Here is a 6,550-nt window from a genome sequence, read left to right on the forward strand (position 1 = left end):
CCAACATTCTGTTGGCCTTCTTGATCACCTGCTGCACCTGCATACTAACTTTTTGATTTTCTTGAACTAGGACCCCCAGATCCCTTTGTACTGCAGTACTTTCCAGTTTCTTGCCATTAAGATAATAACTTGCTCTCTGATTTTTCCTGCAAAAGTGCATAACCTCACATTTTCCAATATTGTATTGCATCTGCCAAATCTCCGCCCACTCACCCAGCCTGTCTATATCCCCTTGTAGGTTTTTTATGTCCTCCTCACTCGACTTTCCCTCCCACCTTTGTATCATCTGCAAACTTTGATATGTTACACTCGGTCCCCTCCTCCAAAATCGCTAATATCGATTGTTAAGAGTTGGGGACCCAGCACCGACCCCTGCGGAACACCACTGGCTACTGGTTGTCAGTCCGAGAATGTACCATTTATCCCAACTCCCTGCATCCTGTTAGATAACCAATCCTCCACCCATGCCAGAATATTACCCCCAATCCAGTGATTCTTTATCTTGAGCAATAATCTTTTATGGGGCACCTTGTTGAATGCCTTCTGGAAGTCTAAATACACTACGTCCACTGGTTCCCCTTTATCCACCCTGTACGTTATGTCCTCAAAGAACTCAAGCAAATTTGTCAGACATGACTTCCCCTTTGTAAAACCATGCTGACTTTGTCCTATTAAATTATGTTTATCCAAATGTTCTGCTACTGTCTCCTTAATAATAGACTCCAAAATTTTACCCACCACAGCTGTTAAGCTAACTGGTCTATAATTTCCAGCCTTCTGCCTACTACCCTTTTTAAATAAGGGTGTTACATCGGCAGTTTTCCATTCTGCCGGGACCTTTGCCGAGTCCAGAGAATTTTGGAAAATTATTACCAAAGCATCCACAATCCTTACTGCCACTTCCCTCAAGACCCTAGGATGTAAGTCATCAGGTCCAGGGGATTTATCCGCCTTGAGTCCCATTAATTTACTGAGTACCAATTCCTTAGTGATTTTAATTGTATTTAGCTCCTCCCCCCCTAGAGCCCCCTGGTTGTTCAGTGTTGGGATATTCTTAGTGTCCTCTACCGTAAAGACTGAAACAAAATATTTGTTCAGCATTTTTGCCATCTCCGTGTTTCCCACCATTAATTTCCCGGTCTCATCCTCTAAGGGACCTACGTTTGCCTTAGCCACCCCTTTTTCTTTTTATATAACTGTAGAAACTCTTGCTATCTGTTTTTATATTTTTTGCTAATTTCTTTTCATAATCTAACTTCCCTTATCATATTCAATCCTTTAGTTACTTTTTGCTGTCTTTTGAAGACTTCCCAATCTTCTATCCTCCCACTAAGTTTGGCTACCTTATAGGTCCTTGTTTTTAGTCGGATACTATCCTTAATTTCTTTACTTCGCCACAATGGCTGTCATTTCTTGTCCACCCTTTTTTCCTCAGTGGAATATATATTTTTTGAAAGTTGTAAAATAACTCCTTAAATGAACACCACTGCTCATGTGCCATCTTTCCCTTTAATCTATTTTCCCAGTCCACTTTAATCAATTCCGCTCTCATACCATCATAGTCTCCTTTATTCAAGCTCAGTACGCTTGTTTGAGAACCAACCTTCTCACCCTCTAATTGGATATGGAATGTAACCATGTTATGGTCACTCATTCCAAGGGGATCCTTAACTAGGACATTATTAATTAATCCTGGCTCATTACACAGGACCAGGTCCAAGGTTGCTTGCCCCCTTGTAGGATCAGTTACATACTGCTCAAGAAATCCATCCCTAATACACTCAATAAACTCTTCCTCAAGGCTGCCCTGCCCAATTTGATTTGTCCACTTAATATGATAGTTAAAATCCCCCATAATTATAGCTGTTCCCTTATTTCATGTCCCGACTATTTCCTGATTAATACTTCTTCCAGCAGAGTTGCAACTATTCGGAGGCCTATATACTACGCCCACTAGTGTTTTTTTCCCCTTATTATTCCTTATCTCTACCCAAACTGTTTCAGTATCCTGATCCTTTGTCCCAATATCATTTCTCTGTATAACAGTGATTCCTTCCTTTATTAACATAGCCACCCCACCTCCCCTTCCTGCCTGTCCTTCCTGATTGTTAAATACCCTGGCATATTTAATTCCCAGTCGTTGTCACCCTGCAGCCATGTTTCTGTAATGGCCACAAGATCATACCCATACGTAGTTATTTGTGCCGTTAACTCGTCCATTTTGTTACGAATGCTACTTAGTTCCTGCTTTTTCCTTTTTTAACACTTTTTAACACTTTTACTCCATACCTTCTGTCCCTTCCTGACACGCTTTCCTCTGTCTCCCTGCTCAGGTTCCCAACCCCCTGCCACAGCTTTGATGCTGGGTTAATCGCCTTACGCCTTCTAGTTTTTATTTTATCTGTCGTGCCTAAAGTACACTTTCTTTCCACTGCTCTACTCTTTTCCCTCTCACTTGTTCTTGAACAACTGTTTGTACTATTTGTATTGTAGATTTCCCCTGGGTCTTCCCCTCTCTTGCTGCTCTCAATTTTATTCCCTTCTGACTCCCCGCTCAGGTTCCCATCCCCCTGCCACTCTAGTTTAAACCTTCCCCAACAGCACTATCAAACACCCCCGCGAGGACATTGGTCTCGGTCCTGCTCAGGTGTAACCCGTCATGCTTGTACAGGTCCCACCTTCCCCAGAACCGGTCCCAATGTCCCAAGAATCTAAATCCCTCCCTCCTACACCATCCCTGCAGCCACGCATTCATCCTGTCTATTCTCTTGTTCCTATACTCACTAGCACGTGGCACCGGTAGTAATCCTGAGATCACTACCTTTGAAGTCCTGCTTTTTAATTTATCTCCTAACTCCTTAAATTCACCTTGCAGGACCTCATCCCTTTTTTTTAAACCCATGGCGTTGGTACCAATATGGACCACGACTACTGGCTGTTCACCCTCCCCCTCCAGAATGCCCTGCAGCCCCTCCGTGACATCCTTGACCCTAGCACCAGGGAGGCAACATACCATCCTGGGGTCACGTTTGCAGCCACAGAAACGCCTATCTGTTCCGCTTACAATTGAATCCCCAATCACTATAGCCCTGCCACTCTTCTTCCTCCCCTCCTGTGCAGCAGAGCCACCTGTGGTGCCCCGAACCTGGCTCTTGCTGCTTTCCCCTGATAAGCCATCTCCCCCAACATTATCTAAAGCAGAATATCTGTTTGAGAGGGAGATGGTCCCAGGGGACTCCTGCTCTACCTACCTAGTCCTTTTACTCTGCCTGGCGGTCACCCATTTCCTTTCTGCCTGTGTAATCTTTACCTGCAGTGTGACCACCTCACAGAACGTGCTATCCACGATAGTCTCAGCATCGCGGATGCTCCACAGTGAATCCACCCGCAGCTCCAGCTCCGAAAGACGGTTAGCCAGTAGCTGCAGCTGGACACACTCCCTGCACACATGGTCACCAGGGACACTGGTAGTGTCTATGACTTCCCACATAGTGCAGGAGGAGCATATCACGGGTGCGAGCTGTGCTGCCATGACTTGCCTTAGACTCTCAGACTCTCCTCCCGCTCTCGGCCTCCCCTTTTATACTCTGCTCACCTCTCGGACTCTCCTGCCTCACCTGTGATGTCGCACAGTAGTTGTCTCTTGGTGCAGGTCTGCTGCTGCTTTTATTCCCCAATCTCAGTCTTCTACTCTCAGGTTCACTGCCGCTCTGGGGAAAAAGTTAGGAAAAGCAAGGCAAAGCAGCACCTCCTTCCCCCACTTCACCAAACTCCCACATGTACCAAACTCTCAGCAGTTCACACTGTGTTGTTCGCACTGACAGGCCCCTGTATTTCTACAGTTTGTGACTCAGATGAGTCAGGCCTGCCCCACCTTCAGGGACCAGTTTAATCTAACTAACCAATTAACTTGCTACAGCAGCTCTCTCTGCTGAAGCCTGACAGAAACTTAAAAATTTAAACTGTAAAATTGAACTTAAACAGTTAATAGCAATTGAACTTAAACAGTTGAAAGCAATATGCACTAGATTGTAAAGAGATTAACCCTTAAACTCCCACAAGAGATTAACCCTTAAACTCCCACACGTACCAAACTCTCCGTTCACACTGTGTTGTCCGATATTAATTATTATCATTAATTATTCTAGTTAACTGTTATTCAAATCTGAAGTGAATTGTTGAAATAAAGGCCCTGATTTTAAGTCCCCCTGCCTGGCAGAAATCGGGTGAGGGAGAAGTTAAACTAAGGGCAGCGACCTATCTGCAACCCTCCAGCCATGTCCCGATCATAACCTACTCTTTTGAGCAGGTGAGCAGGACACCTGCAGGAAGGCAGTGTCATCGGGACCTGACTGCAATTTTAGTCCGAGGCTTGATCGGGGCAACAGTGGTAGCTTCCCCATCAGGCCAAACCTGCAGGTAGCTGGATTGTGAGCCAGAAGAGGCCCAAGCAGGTAGTTTTAAATATGTTTAATGTTTCCTTGTGGGCCAGCAGGGGCATGACCACTGCACCAGGCCCCACAAGGAAACTCTGGGCCTCCCTTGTCCTGGGCTACCTCCCCTCCTCCCATCCCCCCCACCACTTACCTATACAGGTCCCCGGCTACAGTCTCTTGTGGCCCGAATTCCCGCTCCCACCCATTGGCCAGGTAGTGGATCTGGCCGGGCTCGGGCACGAGCCCAAGGAAATTTACTGAAATGAACCGTGGCCATTAAAATTGTCCGGGCTTCAACATCTCAGTTGTTTCCGGGTGTATCTCCAGCTTCCGCTTTGGAGCTTGCACGCACCCACTGCCCTCCCCAACAGCCCCCCCCCCCACCCCGTTAAAATCAGGGCCAAAGGTTCTGTTTTCTGGATTTGTTGTTGGCGTTCATATATGTAGGCAATTGAGGGGAAGACCCATGAGTCTCGTCCTGCTTTCACCATGGGGAATGTGATGCATGTGCTCTTCCTGATGTTGAGAGTCCCGGTCACGTCTCTGATACAGCAATGGACTGCGAACAGCGATATGTCACTGATGTCACCTGCTGCAGACTGGAACGACCCTTTAGCGTAAAGGTTAAGGACCACGGTGACCTTGACAACCATAGGCAGTGCTGTCCATGCTCTGGTTTGAGGCTCCAGTTGTGGCTACAGCAGGTGACATAACTTCTGAAAGCCTCCTTGGTGAAGCACAGGCGCCTCGGTGAAGTTGAAGGAGAGGAGCTCTCTGAAGACCCACTGCGGGTATGGCCTTTTGCCTTATGGGATATGGGGATAGAGCGGGAAAGGAGTTGAAATAGAAGAAATATTGATCTTATTGAATGGTGGAGCAGGCTCAAGGGGCCGTATGGCCAACTCCTACTCTAGTTCTTATGTTCTTATGCGCAATGCCCTCCTCCTCCCCCTTCTTCCAGCTGCTCCTGCTTTCTCCTGTCTGCTTCACTGCTCCCCCTCCTCCTCCAGCCCCAACCAGGCCACCCATGACTGGAATAAACTCTTTCCAAAGCAAACAAAAGCAATCCAGCACCAGTACAAAGTTGTTAGCAGAAGTCAGAATTCACTTGTGGACGGCAGAAAACAGGCAAAAAAAAAGGTCGAGAAGATAATTAGCAGCCTCAGAGGACAAACCAGCAACTCGCCTCTATGGTGGGGATCAGCCCTTTAAATGGAGTTTGTGCAGACTCCTTCCTGACTATTAACACCATAAGTTGCTGGTCGAGTTTATCACATGGCGAAACAGACACTGGGGCAAACCAATTTCACAAAAGGGTTGTACAACAAACGTAGGGCCCTTATTTAAATATGTTAATAAGCTTCTTGAATAGTTCTGGCAGACATCCTGGACACCTATCGAGGAGCCCAATCCAATAGAGCAGGCGGCACACTTCTGGGACAGGCAGATGCACCGCCCGCCATGTTGGACCCTTAGGCACCCGTTTTATGGTGTGGCAAGAATGAATTTCTAGGCCATTGTTTTTCATTTATAAATAGAGCTCAAAAATAATCTTAGGTACTCAGATCCCACCTCTTATGGGACTGAGGTGACCCTCCTCTCATGGAACTGAGATGCCCCTCCTCTCATGGGACTGAGATACCCCATCTCTCATGGGACTGAGGTGACCCTCTCCTCTCATAGGACTGAGATGGTCCTCCTCTCATTGGACTGAGGTGACCCTCTCCTCTCATAGGACTGAGATGGTCCTCCTCTCATGGGACTGAGATGGTCCTCCTCTCATGGGACTGAGATGGTCCTCCTCTCATGGGACTGAGATGGTCCTCCTCTCATGGGATTGAGATGGTCCTCCTCTCATGGGACTGAGATGGTCCTCCTCTCATGGGACTGAGATGGTCCTCCTCTCATGGGACTGAGATGGTCCTCCTCTCATGGGACTGAGATGGTCCTCGTCTCATGGGATTGAGATGGTCCTCCTCTCATGGGACTGAGATGGTCCTCCTCTCATGGGACTGAGATGGTCCTCCTCTCATGGGACTGAGATGGTCCTCCTCTCATGGGACTGAGATGGTCCTCCTCTCATGGGACTGAGATGGTCCTCCTCTCATGGGACT

This window comes from Heptranchias perlo, chromosome 4 (genome assembly GCF_035084215.1).
Source record: "Heptranchias perlo isolate sHepPer1 chromosome 4, sHepPer1.hap1, whole genome shotgun sequence".
In the NCBI taxonomy this organism is placed as follows: Eukaryota; Metazoa; Chordata; class Chondrichthyes; order Hexanchiformes; family Hexanchidae; genus Heptranchias; species Heptranchias perlo.